We start from the raw sequence: 20,669 nt of genomic DNA, 5'->3' as shown, positions 1-20,669 counted from the left end.
CCCAAGCCGCGGATGCAGAAGGATCCGACACAGTGCTGGCCTGGGAGGAGCCACGTGGGACCCTGGATTGGCTGCCGCGCAAAGGAAACACTGCCGATTAAGTGGCTCTTTCTACTCAGCACTAAATGTTGCCAGATCGGGGGAGAAATGAGGGAGAGACTTACTGGTGCTGCTGAGATTCTTTCACAGAACTAGGTCAGGGCTACAGCAGGTCCAGAAAGCCCCCCAGTATATTTCCTGCAATTAGGTCAGGCTAGGGAGGTGGTCCAGTTAACCTGTCAGTGGGCTGTAGGGAAGTAACTCAGCACGCCTGGTTTGTCTGAAAAGCACAGGTCGTGCTCACTCCCCCCCCCGCATCCCACCCCACCCGAGGCTTGTAGCTCCATCTCAGTGGAGCTTGAATCCCAGCAGGACCCCTCCACGTATCCACATTTCTAATTCAAATCCCAGAGTACCACCAACATGCGTCCAGGCCACCGAAGTTGAGGATCAAAGCAAAGACCAATTTTCGGGGCCCGTTTATTCCCTCTGAAGAGTAAGGCAGGAAGAAGGTGGGCAGCAGGGAAGACTTTTCTCATAGGGTGAAGCTTCTTAGAATCAGGATCTCTAGATTTTCAGGATCCACACTTGCCCTCACCCATGTAAATGCTTGCGATGGCGGAATAGCAAAGGTGGCCAATAGGAATCTAATGCACTTGCCTAGAATGGGGGAGAAAAGCTGGGAAGCCAGGGGAAAAGGAAGCAGGGTTTGGCCGTAGAAAAGCTAAGTCATTCTGCCTGATTGCATAGAAGACTCTATTATCCCTGCTGCCTCCCCTTATGTTTAGGCAGGGGGCCAGGGTTTCCTCTCCCTTCCACACAACTCAAAGCACAGCCATGCAGCTCCCAGGGGCAGGGAGAAGGGGGAGAGGGCCGTGCGGACTCTCCCCACACCCCCCTCTCTTTGCTCTTTTCATCCTCGCCATCTCAGGTCCAGCCCAACATCGGTTCCATGTTGTCCCTAAATCACCAAGACACAAGGGACAATCTACTTACTGTCTGATCTCAAGACTGCTTTGCTTGTTGAAACCACAGTCCCCTCAGGCCTTACTAGGTCATACTTCTTTGTCAGGGGCCAGATTTATCCATTCTAGCTAGTATCTGTGTTACACATTTTTGCATTGTACAGGCAGAAGGCATATATTTGGTTTTGGAAACTTCCGCATAGGCTTGAAAAGAATGTATGTTAGGACCATGGGGTGAGAGTTCTGCGGATGGCGGTTAGATTCTTATTTCTTTATCATTTTTTTTTTTTTTCAAATTTGCTGTACGTCATTGTTTTCCTCCATTTTCCATCAGAGAACAGTGTTCAGTCTTTCACCATGCTTACAATTTATGTCAATGATGATGATTTACAGTGATGTCAGTTTTTTGCCTTATATATTTTCAGACCTATTTTTAGGTACGTACAATTTTAGAATTGTTATACTGAAACAATTTGCACTTTTAAATTTTTTTAGAGAGAGAGAGTGCAAGCAGGGGAGAGGGGCCGAGAACAGGGGGTGGAGGGGAATGAGAGAGAGAGAAAGAGAAAGAGAAAGAGAATGAATCTTAAACAGGCTCTACCCTCAGTGTGGAGGCTGATGCAGGGCTCAATCCCACGACCCTGGGATCATGACCCGAGCTGAAATCAAGAGCTGGACGCTCAACTGACTGAGCTACCCAGGCGCCTCTAAACAGTTTGACCTTTTAATTCCTGTTTATTAAATCTTTTTACCGTTAGTTTTGTCTGTAGTATTGCTTTTTTCCTTAGTCTAGTTTGTCTGAAATTACAGCCAACTCATTGGCGGTCTAGGACTCCCCATTTTTGCTCTCCTGGACCCACCAGGCCATCAGAAATGCTGCTCGGCCATTCAGGAAACTTTTCTTAATTCGGCAGTTGCCCCAAGAAGAGAGGAGCCTCACACGCTGGCCTCGTCTCTCTAAGGTTTGAGCTCTTTCAGATCTCGTCCTGGTAATTCCCGCTTGACCATAGTAGAGTTGCAGTATGTGTGCATGTGGTGGGTTTTGTCAAGTTTTTCCAAGTGTCCTGTGGAGTGTAAGAGGGAAGAGCGGAGAGTTGACTGGAAATAAAGTAGGTGATGTCTTTTGAATACATTTGCAACGCTCTCTTTTCATCGTTACGTGACCCAAACATAGTTTTTTGGAATCGCTCATTGAAGCACTCTGTCCTCCTAGGACTCATATAATGGTCCTTTTAAATTTGTGCTCTGTCTTTACCGAGTGGTTTCCCAGTTGACCCATGGACATTCCTCAAGGTAGTACTCCTCTGGAGCCAGCCGAGGAGGTCACTGAGCTTGGTTGGATTGAAACCTAATCCAGATCCACAAGCACCTCCATTTCAAGTACCTTCTGGAGCTTGAGGCCAAAAGCCACAGTGCTCCCGGTGTTTTGCAGCTCGCTGGCGCTGGCCCAGCTGATAGGCAGTCACACAAATACCTGTCACTTCATCGATGCTGCGTCTTGAGTATGATGGTCCCGGTGCTCCAGTCCTGACCGCAGGAAGCTGGTGTTCTTGTTAACTGCCACCATAAAATATTTGGGGTGCCGCAGGACTCTTTCACGTCAAAAAAGGATGTCCGTGCCCATTTGACACCTGGTGTGTGTCAAGGTATGAACGGGCAGACTTAGAACATGAGCTTACGGAGTTCCTTTACCACCACCAAGAGGCCTGTCGGTTTTATGGAGATTATTGTATTGGATTATGTCTTTATATAGTGCTCATTTTAGGGGATTAATTTTTTTTTTTTTAATTTTTAAAAAATGTTTTATCTATTTTTGAGACAGAGAGCGACAGAGCACGAGCAGGGGAGGGGCAGAGAGAGAGGGAGACATAGAATCCGAAGCAGGCTCCAGGCTCGGAGCTGTCGGCACAGAGCCCGAGGCGGGGCTCGAACTCGCCAACCGCGAGATCGTGACCTGAGCCGAAGTCAGACGCTTGCTTAACCGACTGAGCCACCCAGGGGCCCCTGGGATTAATTTTTTTTTTTTTTAATAGTGCCCACCTTGCCAGATGCAGTGATAGGTTCTTATGTCTCCTAAGTACTTCGAGTTCTTGGCTGGGTTCTCAAATTCCTTTATTATTTCAGGCAGTTCAGGACTAAGTGAGTGCAGGAGTACTTTGCAAACATTAAACAGGGTGGAAATGCTGAGTAATAACTTAAGTTCTCTCCCTCCTCCCCCATCTCCTCTTTCCTTTAAAAAAAAATTAAAATAAATAAACAAAATGGAAACACCCAGAGTACTGCCAGATGGAATTTAAGGCTAATGCTGGCACTATTTCATGGCCTGAGGGGTTTTGTGTCTTCCAGCTTCCTGTCTGATTTGGCTCCTGGGGCTCCCCCTCCTCCTGCACACTCCGCCCCACCCTGCCTTTGAGATATTCACACACCAGACCTGTGTATGCTTTTTCCGGTATGGACATGAGTCTACCTTTCTGGAGCCCAGCTACGGAAAATTCTTTTCTGCCCACAACCCATCACCGAAAACCACTCACGACTCTTCCTTTTGCTGTTTCCTGGCCTGTGGTCGCATGAATAATTATGAAAGTGGTAGCTTCTTGAAGGCAAAGCCAGCTCGACTGGCGTCTGTAGGGCCGGCGCCTTGCACAGCACCTGGCACATAGTAGGTGTTCTGCAGAAGTCCGTTAAAGGAATGAAGACAAAAGACAGGACCAAAGCAAGCCTGACGGAGCAAGGCAAGCTAGCGTGGAGAGTAAGAGAGGGTGGCAGTCACCTCCACAAAACCCCAGGTATCATAGGCAGAGTTGTTCTCCTTTTATGAGGGAAAGATGGGAGGCTCCAGCATTGCCCCCATCCGCAGCAGAATGCAGAAGGATTTGGTTATTGCATGAGTTTTGTTGTCTTTGTTTTTAATAACCGCTGCGTTGAGATCTATTTCAAATACTGTACCATTACCCATTTAAAGGATACAATTCCATGGGTATTTACCAAGTACGCCATTCACAGCGTTGGGCAATCGTCATCACTGTCTACTTGCAGAACGTTTTCATGAACCCAGAAAGAATCCCTGTACCCGTTTGGTGGCCATTATCCCCCAGCTCCAAGCAACCACCAACCTCGTGTCTGTCTCAGGAGATTTGCCCCGTCTAGACCGTTCACGTAACATGGGGCCCTTTGTGACTAGCTTAGTGCAATGGTTTTAAGGCTCGTCATTGTTGCAGCGGGTATCGGTACTTCCTTTTTATGGCTGAATAATATTCATTGTATGCCTACATCACATTTCATCTATCCATTCATCCGTTGATGGACATTTAAGTTGTTTACACTTTTCACCTATTATGAGTAATGTTGCTATAACCCTTTATGTGTAGGTTTCCGTGTGGACGTATGTTTTCAGTTCTCTTGTTCCTAGGTATGTTCCTAGGTATGTTCCTAGGAGTGGAATTGCTGGGTCATATAATAACTTTTCCTTTTGGGGAAGTGCCAGTCTGATTACTTGGGGAAGTGCCAGTCTGATTACTTGAGTTTTGCCCCCAGACCACAGCCCAAATGAGTGACCTGCTATCGCGTATCACTCACTGCTTTCTGTCACCTTGCTCCTGAACTTCATTTGCTACTAAAAATGAGCGCAGGGGGGGGCACCTGGGTGGCTCAGTCGGCTAAGTGTCCGACTTCAGCTCAGGTCACGATCTCGCGGCCAGTGAGTTCGAGCCCCGCGTCGGGCTCTGTGCTGACAGCTCAGAGCCTGGAGCCTGTTTCGGATTCTGTGTCTCCCTCTCTCTCTGACCCACCCCGTTCATGCTCTATCTCTCTCTGTCTCAAAAATAAATAAACGTTTAAAAAAAAAAAAAAAATGGGCGCAGGGACGGAGAACTGGCCGAGAAGCTGTGTGTACTGCTCGTGTTGTAGCGGCCCCCGAGAATTATGTTCCTTCAGAGACTTTTTCAGGGAATGAGATCCCTCAAGGACTGAAGCCAGTGGCCTCGCCTCTCTTCATCTTTGGCATCAGCCCGGCCTGTAGTCATTGCCATATCTTCGCTTCTTTAACCAGGCCAGGGATTTGGTAGCGAGGTGGCTGTTCCCTCTCTCGAGTGTTCTTTCCCACCCCAGATCCGTGGGCGTGGCTGGAAAATCGCTGCTCTCTGGAGATTCCAGTTGTGGTCATTTATTCACTCAAAAGAACTTGCTGAGCAAGGGGTGATGCTCTTATTCTGTGCTAGGTACGTTCATTGAACACAAGAGATGCCCCAGGCACTGAGGTCACCTGAGTGACAAAACAGCAAGGTTCCTGTGCTCACAGGGTTTTCATTCGAGGGATAGACAAAAACAAGAGAACAGGGTGAGTAAACAAAACAATTCAGATACTTCGAAGTGCTGTGAGGGAAAAAGGATGATATTACCGGGACCAGAAGTAGACTTGGGTGATGGCGAGGGAGAGGGGAGAAGGCAGAAAGTACTGCTTTAGCTCAGATGATTTTGTCCCTCTCTAGGTTGACCATCCTGGGCAGGACACTTAAACTCTTTTTGTGTCACGGTCATTGCATCTAAAATCGGGTCACTCCTTGAATTGAAAGTGATTAAATGAAAGTGCTTTTGAAAAATCAGGTTACAGCATTCTTGTTACCATTAAGCTCTCCTCTCCTGTGATCAACCAAATTCCAGTCATAAGTGACTTAATGCCCAGGGTCTGTTGTTGCAACAATGAGTACTGGTTTCCTGCATTTGATTCATGTGCATTGATGGATTCGTTTTCAGCCCCATAAACCACTCACGAGCTCAGGAGAGAGGGTGGCTGGTGTTAACAGTGATTTCTGAGGGTAAGCATAACACAACTGGCCATAACAAAATGAGATAATGTCTCAAAGGCGTTCCAGGCGCTACGGAAGCAAGTACAGCACAGAGCTTTGTACAGTTTTAGTGTAACCTGTAGCGGCCCAAAGCATAGCATGATTGCGTTGGAACCCGAGGAAACAGGCAATCTTGAAAAGTTGAAATAAAAAGAAGCATTTGTGTATATATAGGCAGTCCCAATATACCCATGTTATTTCTTCTGTATAGAATGAGGCTGGTTTTGAAATGCACCTTTATCAAGAAATCCATTCCCTTAGGATAGAAGGAATTCGTATGGATTATGACTTCAGCTGTACGTATCTTGAATCTTATCTTTATAAAGCAGGCTTTTTCTAAAGTTTATTTATCTTCAAAGAGAGGGAATGAGCAGGGGAGGGGCAGAGAAAGAGGGAGTGAGAGAGAGAGAGAGAGAGAGAGAGAGAGAGAATATCCCAAGCAGGCTCCATTGCCGAGTGTGGAGCCTGACACGGGGCTTGATCTCACACTTGTGAGATCACGACCTGAGCCAAAATCAAGAGTCGGATGCTTCACTGACTGAGCCACCCAGGCGCCCCTAAAGCAGGATTTTTTTTTGTGAGTGAGTATAGCGGGCAGTATCCTGGCAGATAGGTAGAGTTCCATGGCACTGAATTTTGGTTCCGTGGCTGACAAAACTCTAACAGGAGCATCAGAAAGAACTTTTTTCCAGCAGAGGCTTAATAAGCACCTTTCTGAGATGTGCTAAGTGGACCCGTATTGGACCATCTGATACCGTAAGGTCTTACTGAGCTCTTTCAGAATGTCTGATTCAGGAAGAGGGATTGTCACACCTTCCCGTCCTGTACAGCCCGGTAGCCTTGACATGCCCCTGTTGTACCTCTTCGTGTTTTCTTCTCCACGTGGTCAGCTTTGCACAATGATCACAGACGAGTAAGAGACAAAAGCACACCGAGATTAATTCGTAAAAACTCAGTTCTTACCAGCGTGTAGAAAATGCTACCGGGTAGAAGCTGAAATAAGGCATCTGATGTGTTTGTAACTTTCATTTGCTTTTGTCACCCGGCGGGGCAAGATCATTGAAAGTATATTATAACTCAGAATCCGTGGCCTCACCATGTTCTAGGGTTAAAAACCACTGCCTTTCACACGCATCACTGGCAGCGAGCCCAACGGCTTGGATTTTATGATAAGGACTGCGTGCTAACGTTTTGGCATCAGCCTGGGAAGCAAGTTCGGCCTTGTTGAGTGTGCCGGTCATTTCCCACATCTGTCTGACCTTTACCTTCAGTCCTGCCTGTCAGCTGCTACTCCTGGGGACATGTGTTCCTGAGACGTGTTTTCCCAAAAGATGGATGGATGTGGTGGCAGGAGTGTGTTTACAAGAAAAACGAATTAAGAGCAGAACCGGTGAGAAGTTTCAGATTTAATCTTAGCAAACGGAGAGTGCCTTTTCTTCTTTCGGAAGCATATTTGGATGCGCTTGTAAAATGCCATCCTTAAAATTTAGGTTACTGGTATATCAGGAGGTAGGACGCGGCACCTTCCCGCATAGGGGTCAGGACTTTTTTCCGAGCGGTGCCTTCGTTCAGTTACGTTGTCGTGATGCGGCTGAAGAGGCAAGCCCAGCCTGAAAGCAAAAGTGTTTTGGGGAATGCTCTGGAGGAATGGTCTCCTGAGCTTTTGGTGTCCCGTTAATTTCCATCTCCAAGGGATCTTGCTGGGATCAAGGGGTCGAGAAGGTGGCAAAGTAGTGAGCAAGCTCCTTCCATCCCACACGTACACGTAACCACGCATGGCTCTCTTCGCACTTCTGAATGCTGGGCCATTCACATTATTTGGTGTGTAACTTTTACCAAAAATGCCTTAGGTGTCTCTTCTCCATTGTGAAACGTAGCACATCAAAGCATTGTGGCATAGGTAAGACTCTGTGAACGATTAGCGTAAAGAGAAAGTCCTAGAGGCAAATTTAAGATCGATTGAGGGCACATACGAGAACCATATTTCTCCTCTTGCTTATATCTGGAGAGAGAATTCGGGTTGACGTATGCCTCTACTTTGCTCATGGTAATATAAGGGCAATTTATGATCTCAAAAAGCACACAAGGGGACTTGGGCATCACAAATATCCACTCTGTGCTGGAGTGCCCCATTTTATTCAACCCGTAGAGGCGAGTCCTCCAGTAGAAAGTGTCATAGAAAACATGCTGCCTGGGGCGCCTGGTTGGCTCAGTCGGTTAAGCGTCCGACTTCGGCTCAGGTCATGATCTCGCGGTCCATGAGTTCGAGCCCCACGTCGGGCTCTGTGCTGACCGCTCAGAGCCTGGACCCTGTTTCAGATTCTGTGTCTCCCTCTCTCTCTGACCCTCCTCCGTTCATGCTCTGTCTCTCTCTGTCTCAAAAAGAAAAAAAAAAGAAAAAAAAAAAAAGAAAACATGCTGCCTGAAAAACCTGAATCCCGCGAACCAGTCTTAGAAGCAGGTGGGAACTTCGGTTCTTTTCCTTGCCTCGCCGCCTTGTAGAACTCAGGCTACAAAGAACTGTGCACAGAGTAAGATAGGCAGGATTCTTGTTACAGAAAGATTTTCAGTCCAACCCTTATGTTGTGTGTATGTGTCCCCAGCGTTTGTCGTCTGATCAGTATTAAATACGTCTGCACTCAACTTTGCCAGTAGGAATCTAAGATTTTAAACAACTGTACCTGGCAAGGTAGTCCATCTTCTAGGTGGCAAAAGTAACTGACACTAAATTTCTAACCTTGAATGCTTGTTTAGTGTCCACCAATACAGATTGAAGAGTCTGTTACTAGAGTTGGAGTTGAAAGACTGGGAGGGGGTTGGAGGAGAGCTTTTTGTTTTGTTAGTCTTCCCGTCACGTTCATTGCCCACCGAACGTCAAGTCAGGCCTCCAAATACCCTATTTTGGTAACTTCTGAGTTCTTTTTTGGCTGCGTTCAGTATCTGCTCAGACCCTGAGTTGTTTAGCACCATTTTCTCCATTATTCCAGCCATTGTCATATGGTTTTCCTGTCACCCGCGCTGTTTCGGTAACTTTTTCTGGTTACTTTTCCCTTAAAGTCCTCTTTTCCATGATTTCCTTGGGGCCACGGAACTTACCGTCTTGGAAACTACAAGCGTATCCTATCAGGTGCTCTGGGTCTGGAGTGAAGCTTCCAGCTGCCTCACGTCTGCTTCGGCTCAGTTCGTCGTCAGGAACTCAAGAATGATTTAGAGAAGTTCTTCTTCCAGGGAGCACAGACACATTCCTCAGAAAACAAAGAAAAGAGAACTTTAAATAGTCTAGCGTCATCAACACAGGAACCAGACGATGGCCCTGGAGGTAGGAGATAGCCCCTGGATGATGTCACTGGTACCCTCGGTGCCAGATTTGTCTGGCATCTTCCGTCTCCTGCCTGTGCCAGGCATTGAGCTAAGGGCTTTCATGTACTGAATATTAGTTCTTTCAATCTGGGGAGAGCAGAGTTACTGATGCTCATTTAATAAATGTGAAAATCAGGTTAAGAAGCTTGGAACTTTACACGGCTAGGAAGTGGTAACTGTGACTGTCATCCTGGCCCTGTGGATTCCAAGTAGAATGTTCTTCCTTCGTTGCGAGGCCTTTGAGGAAATGACTCTTCTATTTTGGACGTGACATACAGTTTTTCAAAGAGGGTGAGGTTCTTTTTTGCTCTTTAAGTAGCTGGCAGACCAGCTTACCACCACCCCAAATGTGTCTGCATTGGGGTGAGCTCTTTCTTTTTTTCTTAATTAAAATTTTATTTTATTATTATTTTTTCACGTTTATTTACTTTTGAGAGAGAGAGAGAGAGAGAGAGACCTAGCATGAGTGGGGAAGGGGCAGAGACAGAAGGAGGCACAGAATCCCAAGCAGGCTCCAGGCTCCGAGCCGTCAGCACAGAGCCCGACGTGGAGCTCAAACCCACGAACCGTGAGATTATGACCTGAGCCGAAGTCAGACGCTTAGCTGACTGAGCCACCCAGGCGCCCCTGAACCCTTCCTGAACGTCCTCCCCTCCACGGCCCTGCCACAGTTGTCTGCTGCTCTGGCCAGGTGGTCCCCTCCCTGCTCTCAAAGCCCAGAGTGTGTTTGGGCCCGCTGCACCCCCAGTGTCCACGTGTCTCGGCTGCTCCCCCCACTCCTTCCCCCCCTCCCCCCCCCCCCCCCGGCCTGTTTTCAGGAGCTGGCTTTCTCTGAGCAGGTAGGCATGTCTTTTCCAGGGGAGCATAGCACAGTCATCTCTGCCCAGAGATACGGGTTCCTGTCCCCCCCGTCCACACACACGAGGTCAGAATTACGGAGGGGCTAGACTGCCGTCACCGATAGTGTGTCCAACCCCCTCAGGTGTGGGGGCAAGAGAAGCAGAGCGGTCAGCCTGAAGCAGCCTCCCTCCCTGTATGTGTCTGCCACTGAACGGATGACTGGTGTCCCCGATGGCACCCTCCTGCTTGTGTTAGTAAAGAGGGCATCGGAATCGAACGCAGCGGTCGTTGGCTCGGATGCTCTCGGAAGGTTTCGTGTGGTTCCCGTTCGTGGCCTTGCCGCTGATCTTCCGCTACCGAGACTCTCGGTGCCGTCAGCGCTGCTGGGCCCTGCCTCGGCTTCTGCCACTGTCGATGTCATCACACCCCTGGCGGCACGTCCTAAGCTCTGTCTGGGTTCTCAAGGCGGAGCCCAGCGGTTCACTTTAAGAGTCTGTAAGTACAGCTTTGCCCTTTCGTTTTTAGGATGCATCGCGCCGAGGAACTCGGAGCAAGTTAGTGCTAAGTGTCCCAGACTGGTGGGGCTCTCTGGACGGCGCTGGGTCATTGGCGATGACCTTGCTGGGTCATCGGCAAGGGGGCATTGCCCCCTTCACCTGCTAAAACACCAGTGTTTCCGGTACTCCGCCCGGGAGGAGTTTCCTATCTTTCTGGGGCCTCCATTCTCCCCTGGGAGAGTAAGGCCGCGTTTATGCGTGCCCTTTACCTCGGTGTCCTCCTCAGTAGACTCAGACGGTTACCTGAAAAGAGCAGCCTGTGCTGCGTTTCCAGAAATCCTCGGCAAACTGGCCATGCAAGCGTGCCTTCCCCTCACCCGTGTCTCTGTTCCACCAGCGACGAGATTAGAGAGCCTTTGAGAGCGGGGTTTGGGGTGCACAGTCTCCCAACCCCTCGGAGCCCCGTGGAGCCAGACATAGGTCTTTATGGAAATGGGCCTCCTTAAATACATCTTGCTGGATTCGTGGGTTCCTCACTCCCAAACCTGCATCCCTCTCTCGTCCCTCTTGCAAATCGGCGCTGATGCTGATCCCGGCGCCGCGGTGAGTTGCGCCGCATCCCGTCCTTTCAGCTTCCTTGAACTAGTTGGAGAAGCTAGAGACCCACATCACGGACGACGGCAGTTAGAGCCCCTGGCAAGACAGCTGACTGCTGGCCGCACTGCTTTGCCTGAAACAAGAAAGAAGGACAAGGCGACATCCAGGAAAGAGGGAGTTGGCAAACCAGAGCGACGATGTTGATCAGACTAGGGGAAATTGAATTCCCCCGGTGTCGCCGAGCTTCGGGGCGTCTGTGAAGCCAAGGGAGGTCTCCTCCTTTTGCGGTGGGCGTTTGGATACTCGTGTCTCCGTCGTGCCGGCTGTGGCTTGGGTCTGCCCCCACCCCCACCCTGGACCAGACCCCTCTGCCTGTCTCAGGAGGTGTTGGCTGGTTGAAAGAAGTCTCTGGCATTACCATCTCTAGTAGGCAACGAGGAGAAACTTGGGCATTTTTAGCTATGGACTCGGATTTTATGAGCTAACACACTGGGGGAAAAAAGTTGAATGTTTTTGTGGAAGGAAATTTAAGACACGAAAGCCTAATTACTTTCACAGCTGAAGAAATGGAGTCCCGCAGACCTGGTGAGCACAGAACCGGGCTTTTTCACTTCAGATGAGTCTTCATAAGGAGCCACGCCGCCTCTTTTCTGGACATTCTGGCCTCCAGGCTGGTGCTTAGGGTCTGCCCAGCTCTGGCCCGTTGGGCATGGGACCCCACGCCTTGCTCAGACCTCGCTTTGGGGTCTGGTTTTAGAGGTGCAGATTTTATTGCACGGGTCTGGCCTTGCATTCATCTGTTCTGTCCATGACCACTGGCTCGCTCACAAGACCTTCTCTGATACAGCCATTTAAGCGTTACGGATTGCCCGCGATGTGCCAGGTACCGCAAAGACGGGGCTCTTTCCTGTTCACTCAAGAAATAAAGTGAAAGACGGAAACCACATCTCTTTCTTTTCCACTGACTTGGCATGCTAGTGTGCATGGGTTTTCTACCGGTTGGATTCCATGGCCGGGCTTCCTTCCCCTGGGCGGCAGGAGACCTGTGTTTGCATTCTCAGCTTAGATTCTAAGTCGCTGGTTGACTCTGTACAACCTTTCCCATTCCTTGCTTGTGTTTCCTCTTTTTTAAGTAAGGGTGTTAAATTTCAGGGGACTCTGAGTTCCCTTGGAGCTCAGACTTAACAACATCTATCTGTGTATCGTAAAGGCACAAAAGTGAGCGAAGATATTTCACTGGGAAGCCTGATTTGTCTCCCAAACAGGTATAACGGGCTTGAATCACCTTTGACTGCCTTTGCATCCTTTTCATTTCTGCCTTTGACCTCATTTCCAAAAGCACTGGTGAGCTGCCCATTGCCTTTGGGAAGCGCGCATCCTGCGGTTGGAGGCTCTGGCCGGCAGTGAGAGCTCTGGCCCGCCTAGGAACCAGGATCCGACAGTGAGCTGTATCTGTCTGTCCTCTGAGGAGTTTGCACCCAGCTGTTCCAGCTCACCAGCTTCCCCGGAGGGACCCCAGCCATCTCTTTGAGGAGCATTGGCTCGGGGATGGGAGGGCAGGCTTTGGCCATGGAAACCAGCCAGCGAACCCGGACAGGTTTCCCTGGGCCACAGGGGATGGACCTTTGACCTTGGCCTGATTAACCGTGCCATATACCCAGCAAACTCCCAGACCCAGGGGACACTTAAAAAGAACAGGATTTATCACATGCTCTCCCTCTGGGGATCATCTCTGGCCCTTCCCCTCCCCCATGTCATGGTGCGTATAAACAAGAGCTCCCTGTCTGGTTTTTTGCCTTTAATTCCGGGGATCTCAACATTATCACAACATCGTGAATGTACTTAGCGCCACTGAACCGAATACCTCAAAATGGCTAAAAGAGTAAATTTTATGTATATTTTACAGAATAAAAACTCTTTACTGTTCTTGTGGGGGGGGGGCGTGTTGGCTAATTCATTGTGGGATTGCAAAATGAGAGATTTTACAAAACTCCATGAGTTACACATCTAAATAATGCTTTTATGGTGCAGGAGTCCTGAATCCCCCTCAGCAATTGCCTTTGGAGTCTTCAGGACATTCATAATTCTCCCTCTGTGTGCCAGTGTCTTCCAGCCTTCCCATTAGAAGCCCTTTGTATTTAATGATTTGTTTATGGATCTATTTCCTTCCTCCTTGAAGACGACGTCTGGGCTGCTGGCATTCAGTGAGTGTTTTTTTTTTTTCTTTTAAACGTTTATTTGTTATTAAGAGACAGAGAGACAGAGCATGAGCGGGGGAGGGACAGAGAGAGAGGGAGACACAGAATCTGAAGCAGGCTTCGGGGTCTGAGCTGTCAGCGCATAGCACGACGCGGGGCGCGAACTCACAGACCGCGAGACCATGGCCTGAGCCGAAGTCCCACGCTTAAGCAACTGAGCCACCCAGGAGCCCCCAGTGTTTTTATGTATAATAAATGAATGGCCACGTTGGTGATGTAAATCCTTGGCTCCAGTCGCCCCTCCAAGAGAGTTTGGAACCACACTTTCTAAGGCAGCCCCACCCCCACTCATCACTCCCCCACATTACTCTCCTTCCTTAATACCATTTAGCCCCATGTGCAGTTACTTGGTTATTTGCTGGGGCTTATGGGTACTTGTGTTTTTCTTCCCATCATAAAGCAAGACTCGGAAGGGTGGAGACGTCGTACGTCTCGCTCTCTTGGCATCTCTCTGTTGAATGAGCGAATGAATCTCCAATCTGTGGCTGAACTTTTGGAAATAGCAAAACTCGTTCAGATTCGCCTTGGAGCACAGAATGAGCAGTGAAGATCAATGATGTTTTAAGGAGGCACGGTTAAAATAAAAATGGTGGAAAAATGGTCCTGTGATTTTTTTTTTTTTTCATACATGCCTCACTGCTTTCGGAGGCATTTTCGGACAAAAATATTCAGTAATATTTGGGAGCAATGTCATTATCATGGAATTCTAGATCACCTTGAGGTGCTTACTTTGTTTTGGTTTGTTTCTTCCTATAAAGTTTATTTATTTTGAGAGAGAGAGAGAGAGAGAGAGCTGGGGCGGGGCACAGAGAGAGGAAGAAAGAGAGAATTCCAAGCAGGCTCCACACTGTCAGCACAGAGCCCAGTGCGGGACCTGAACTCATGAACTGTGAGATCATGACCTGAGCCCACATCCAGAGTCAGACACTCAACTGACTGAGCCACCCCGGTGCCCCATTGAGGTGCTCACTTTGCCATGCTCATTTGATAGTGTAAAGTTTTGCATGGCTTTTAAAAATTGCAGGGGCGCCTGGGTGGCTTGGTCGGGTAAGCGTCTGACTTTGGCTCAGGTCATGATCTCACAGTCCGTGAGTTCGAGCCCCGCGTCGGGCTCTGTGCTGACAGCTCAGAGCCTAGAGCCTGTTTCAGATTCTGTGTCTCCCTCTCTCTCTCTGCCCCTCCCCTGTTCATGCTCTGTCTCTCTCGGTCTCAAAAATAAATAAACATTAAAAAAAAAAAATTAAAAAAAAATTGCAGTAAAATTCATGTACAGTAAAATATACTCATCTTAGGTATTCAGTTCAATGAATCTTGATGAACGAATGCACTCCATGTACCTAATCCTCCCAGTCAAGATGTAGAATGTTTCCCTTGCCCCAAAGAGCACCCTGTTGCCTTCTTCCACACAATTCCCGCTCCAAAAAGCAACTGCCGCTCCAAAGTAGGTCACCATGTGTAAGTTTTCCGGCTCTTCAACTGTATATAAATGGGATTATGCGTGTCTTAGTATAACACTAATACAGTGTAATACTAGCTTGAGGAGTGGAATTTAGTGATCCGTCACTTACGTATACTGGTCTTGGGTGAATACTTCCAAGCAGAGATACTGCTAGGTCATAGGTCATGTGTATGTTTAATCTGATGTGAAACTACCCGCAATGTGAGAGAATTCTAATTGCCCGTATCTGTACCAGCACTTGGTACAGTCTTTTTAACTTTAACCATCCTAGTGGGCGTAGAGTCATTTCTCACTTTTAAAAAATACGTCATTTGTACTGAGTTGAATTCATCCTGTTTGGAGTACAGATTTTTTTTTTTTTAATGTTTATTTATTTTTGAGACAGAGAGAGACAGAGCATGAACGGGGGAGGGGCAGAGAGAGAGGGAGACACAGAATCTGAAACGGGCTCCAGGCTCTGAGCTGTCAGCACAGAGCCCGACGCGGGGCTCGAACTCACGGACCGTGAGATCGTGACCTGAGCCGAAGTCGGACGCTTCACCAACTGAGCCACCCAGGCGCCCCGAGTACAGATTTTGACAAATGCATGCACTCAGGAAATGCCGCCACAAGACACAGAACAGTCCTATCTGCACCCCTCCCCCTGTCCCCCCAAATTCGCCAGCGTCCCTCTGTATCAACACGACCCTCAGCCTTGTTCTGTTTTCTTTCCCTATAATTTTGCCTTTGCCAGGTCCTGGCTGACCAGGGCTTATCAGCTTTACTCTTTACCCTTAATTTTCAATTTTATCCTTGTCAGAAATGCATATAATCTTAAAGGCCAGGCCGTTTCTAGCAAGTTTATAATGATACACAGCAGTCCCGTCACACCTCCTCTTGGTTTCTGGTTCTGCTTTCAACTCTTTCAGCCAGTTTTTGTAGTATATATGCTTTTTCATTTCCAAAGAACCACGCTTCTGTGACTTGATATTTCCATTTGCATTTTTGTTTCATAACTGCTTCTTATGGAAGATAACGATTTAACTCTCTTACACTCCCCACCAACCACCCATATACCTGTCTGTGCCGCATAGAGATCTCCCAGTATAAATGCAATATAATTTCTTTTAAAAAGCTATCATCTAGATGATAGGGTCTATGTAGGAGAAACAGTGGATGCTGTGGAATGTCTTTTGATTGCATTTCCTGTCTTGAATAATGTTTCTCTAGAAGTGTCTTCTGTACGTGGTGCCCTGTGGACCTACTTCTTTTTCAGATCCAGACATCCTGACAGAAGTATTTAGCTCCTCCTCGTATGTCCAGACAAATGAGATGATTCTGCAGCTCCGCTCATTTTCCTGGATTTGCTCGTCAATGGAACCTTCTGCCTTCCTGCTTCATCCTGGACTGGTTGCTCTCCAGTCCAGTTCCATAGCTTCGTTTCTGAGCTCGCGATCATCTGTATCAGGGTTAGAAACGTAAGAGCTATGGGGCGCCTGGGTGGCTCAGTCGGTTAAGCGTCCGACTTCGGCTCAGGTCACGATCTCACAGTCTGTGAGTTCGAGCCCCACGTCAGGCTCTGGGCTGATGGCTCAGAGCCTGGAGCCTGTTTCCGATTCTGTGTCTCCCTCTCTCTCTGCCCCTCCCCCGTTCATGCTCTGTCTCTCTCTCTGTCTCAAAAATAAATAAACGTTAAAAAAAAAAATTAAAAAAAAAAAAAAAAAGAAACGTAAGAGCTAGTAGGTATCAGCAGAGCTAGGGATAATGGGCGTGAGTGTATAAATACAGGTTAACACAGCCATTGATTTTGACCTCTCTGCCTGTTTTTGAAGGCACGCGTACACATGGGCGCCTTCAGTTCCGGTCCGGCATCTCAGAGTTCATTCTAGTTTTTTCCCTTTCGTGTAACTCCCTTCCATTGAGAGTAAGAGACCTGGCTTCCAGTATTAATATTCCAGTAAATTATGATACTTACCGATTTCATCAGTTCCGCGGTATGGAAATAATCTGTCTCGATTACCACACCTCCTCCCGCACAGACATTCTCCTCAGCCTATCCTCTCTCTGATAACTCGTATCATTTCACCATTCCCCATCCCCACGGCCTGGGCATGGATGCCCTTCTCTTCACCTTCTTGCAGATCCCCCAGTCCCCATGGATGCGTACTTTGTTCTGCCTGGGGTCTGACATGCCCTGCCAGTCTGGTCCCTGTGCGGATGGCCTCCCCCACCCCCCTTGCAAATGCCTAAATTGCCCTGTCCTACGAAATGGCTCAGGGTTTACTTGTTCAGGAAGGGAAGCAGAGGGGCCAAGATACATGTCCTGAATCTGCCTCCCATTCCCCAGTGCTTTCCTCCTTTCAATCTCCCTATCCCGAAGAATTAATTGTAGCCACTCCGTTGCTTAAACCCAGCATTTGAATGCCCTTGAATATTTGCCTTTCATCCCTTGGGTCATGGCTGTTCCCAGCGAAATCATGAGCAACGCCTGTTGATTCAAAATGGGTCTAGCATCTTTTCATCTCTCCCCATTTTCACTTTACCTACTAGTCTCCCTGATGTTCCTCTTTCCACTATGTCTCACCTCCCACAGTCCATTCTTATGTAAGAGCCAGCATAATGTTTTAAAAGCACAAAGCATGATGATGTCATTTAGAACCTTCCGATGGCTTCCCATTGTGCTTAGAAAACAAACGAAGTTCCCCCATGGCGTGTGATAGCTCTGACGATCGATCCTGGCTGCCCATCAGCATCACCCGAGGATCTTTTTAGAAGCGCTCGGCTTGGGTCCCACGTGCGTCCAATTAAATCAGAATATTTGGGATGTGGCTCAGGCGTCAGCATTTTAAAAACTTCTCTGGTAAACCTAATGGGCAGCCAGGGTTGAGAATCATGCCTCCCTCGGACTACCTTCTAATTGCCTTCTCCCATTTTATGACTGGTTCCATTCCGATTCTCTCAAGGAAAGCTTGATCACCTTATCTAAAGTAATGTACCATGTTACTAGTCATCCCGCCATGTTCCTCTCCTTGAACGCTTCTCAGTACTGCCATTATATGAGGTCATCTTATTTCTGTATTTTTACTTTTTTTTTTTTTTTACTTTTTTTTTAATGTTTATTTTTGAGACAGAGGGAGACAGAGCATGAACGAGGGAGGGTCAGAGAGAGAGGGAGACACAGAATCCGAAACAGGCTCCAGGCTCTGAGCTGTCAGCACAGAGCCCGACGCGGGGCTCGAACTCACGGACCGCGAGATCATGACCTCTGAGCTGAAGTCAGTCGCTCAACTGACTGAGCCACCCAGGCGCCCCTGTATTTTTACTTTTTGTATCAGCGTAGGTGATGTATACATCTACGGGATAAAAGAAGCAACTTTGCCCGTGGAATTAGGAACTCTCAGGCGTGTTCGTTTCGGAGGGGACGGATTTTTATCCTGGATTGGGGCGGTCCCAGGAAAACAGAAATGACCGGGTGCCCGAATGGAAGAACCATGCTTTGCCTGGAATCGCTTTTGATGTTCACCACGGTTGTCAGAAGCTCTCCCCCCACCCCCCCTCGCCCCGCCCTGCTTTTGTTTTCTTGAGGTGTGATTGAAGCACATTTTTTTCCAGGTGTACAACATAACGATTCCATATCTGTGTTTATTGCAAACTGTTCATCACAGTAAGTGTTGTTAACATCCATTAGCATAGTAGTTGCGAAACCCTTTTCCCTTGTGATGAGAAGCTTCAAGACTTACTCTCTCAGCAAGTTTCAAATACTCAACACGGTATCATTAACGACGGTTGCCCTGCTGCACATGACATCCCCGTGACTTCATTATTTTATAACTAGAAGTTTGTACCTTTCGACTCCCTTCACACATTTCGCCCTCCCGTCCACCCCCGCCGTCCGGGCAACCACCAATCTGTTCTGTGTATTCAGGGAGAGAGAGGGAGGGAGACATAGAAACCGAAGCAGGCTCCAGGCTCCGAGCTGTCAACACAGAGCCCGATGCGGGGCTTGAACTCACAAACCGCGAGATCATGACCTGAGCTGAAGTCAGACGCTGAACTGAATGAGCCACCCAGGTGCCCCGATAATGTCCGGATTTTAGGGGCGCCTGGGTGGCTCAGTTGGTTAGGCGACCAACTTCAGCTCAGGTTATGTCCTCGCGGTTTGTGGGTTCGAGCCCCGCTTCTGGCTCTGTGCTGACAGCTCGGAGCCTGGAGCCTGCTTCGGGTTCTGTGTCTCCTCCTCTCTCTACCCCTCCCCTGCTCATGCTCTGTGTCTCTCTATCTCTCAATAATAAATAAACGTCAAAAAAAAAAAGTAATTTTTTTTTAAAGTAATTTTAATGTTTATTTATTTTTGAGACAGAGAGAGAGAGAGCATGAATGGGGGAGAGGCAGAGAGAGAGAGGGAGACAGAATCGGAAGCAGGCTCCAGGCTCTGAGCCATCAGCCCAGAGCCCGATGCGGGGCTCGAACTCACGGACCGTGAGATCGTGACCTGAGCTGAAGTCGGACGCTTAACCGACTGAGCCACCCAGGCGCCCCTTAAAAAGTAATTTTAAAAAGCATCCGAGATTCTCACCAGTTTCCTCCTGAATCACAGCTGCTCGTTTGATGTAGCCTTCGCTGTCTCTTTGCATTGCGATGCATTTGGAAGCCTAAAAGCACACCATATTTGCCTATGCTTCTCTTGTCTTAAATATTGGGATCAGTTGGAAAACGGTGTTCTTGCTTATTTATATCCCTTGCAGGTATTAGCAGGTGAACTTACGGAGTCCTGACAGTAACACGAAAACTGCAGAGAGAGAGTACTGTGCTGCCGCCTAATACCAAGCAAAATGAACGTGCTACAAATTCAGTGTGATAATTTCGGGCCTTTAGTTGGGGGCTGGACGCAAACCACAATTCTAGAGAAGATTTAGGAGGTTTAAAAAAAAAAAAAAGCTTTCAAAAATGACGGGTTTAGAAAGCATAATTCTGTGATGAATGGCTGCACAAAAATACTGTTTACAGAAGTACAGAGAAATTCCTCTCTGACAGTGGAGCAAAGTCCAAACGGTTCCATCTCGGTTTGGTAGGACACAGGGCGCCGAAAAGTGCTTGGAAGAGACTATTGTTTCTCAGCTTGCCTGCCCCTCCCCCACGCCAGGATGAGGCTGAAGCCATTGATTGAGGCGAAGGCATTGTCCTGTGGCAGAAAAACCAGCCAGTGATGTCTGGCTTGGTGTTCTAGCAGCTGGCTCTCTTGTGCCCTTTGGCATCCTAAATTGGGAGCAGGGTTTCCTGTTCAGATATCTTTTTCCCCACCTTGGGCCTTGATGCGAACCTGGAACGCTTTCACAACATAGGACCCTATTCTTTCCCGTAAAAAAATATAGCCGAATCCTTTTAAAGGTTTGAATGCTGACAGCTTAGAAACTTGTGAAAATGTTGTTAAGCCTGTGCTCAAATTCAGCTTTCTTCTTGCAATACACCCGGAACAGATTGTGCGTCTGTTTTCTGGGCGATTTCGCATGGAACAAATTACAAGAGGGTTCTAGAACCCTGTTGGCAGATGCCTGACGCTTTAAGTACGGTTTGCATCTACTCACCGTATGTATATGGCTGCTTTACACATATATTCCACTTCCAGCCGGGGTTACTTAGGCAAGATGACCAGCTTGATGCCTGATGGACGTGGGGAATGAGGAAAATCATTACAGTAAATTACCTCTAGTAGGTGTCCAATAAATATTTAATGTAAGTTATCTGTTGATGGACAGATTAAATTGTGTATTCCCTCTACCAGATAGAGGGTAGAGAAGCATCCATTGGTGTATGTGTATTTATTGAAATTT

The 20,669-nt window shown here is 48.0% G+C and overlaps 1 protein-coding gene across 3 annotated transcripts in view; it reads left to right on the top strand.

Moving 5' to 3' along the window:
- Positions 1–20,669, top strand: part of DOCK5 (dedicator of cytokinesis 5) — a 221,546-nt gene that overhangs the window by 62,417 nt on the left and 138,460 nt on the right. The window lies entirely within an intron of this gene.

The sequence above is a fragment of the Neofelis nebulosa genome, chromosome 3 (assembly GCF_028018385.1).
Source record: "Neofelis nebulosa isolate mNeoNeb1 chromosome 3, mNeoNeb1.pri, whole genome shotgun sequence".
Lineage (NCBI taxonomy): Eukaryota > Metazoa > Chordata > Mammalia > Carnivora > Felidae > Neofelis > Neofelis nebulosa.
This window is presented reverse-complemented; position numbering and strand designations above follow the sequence as displayed.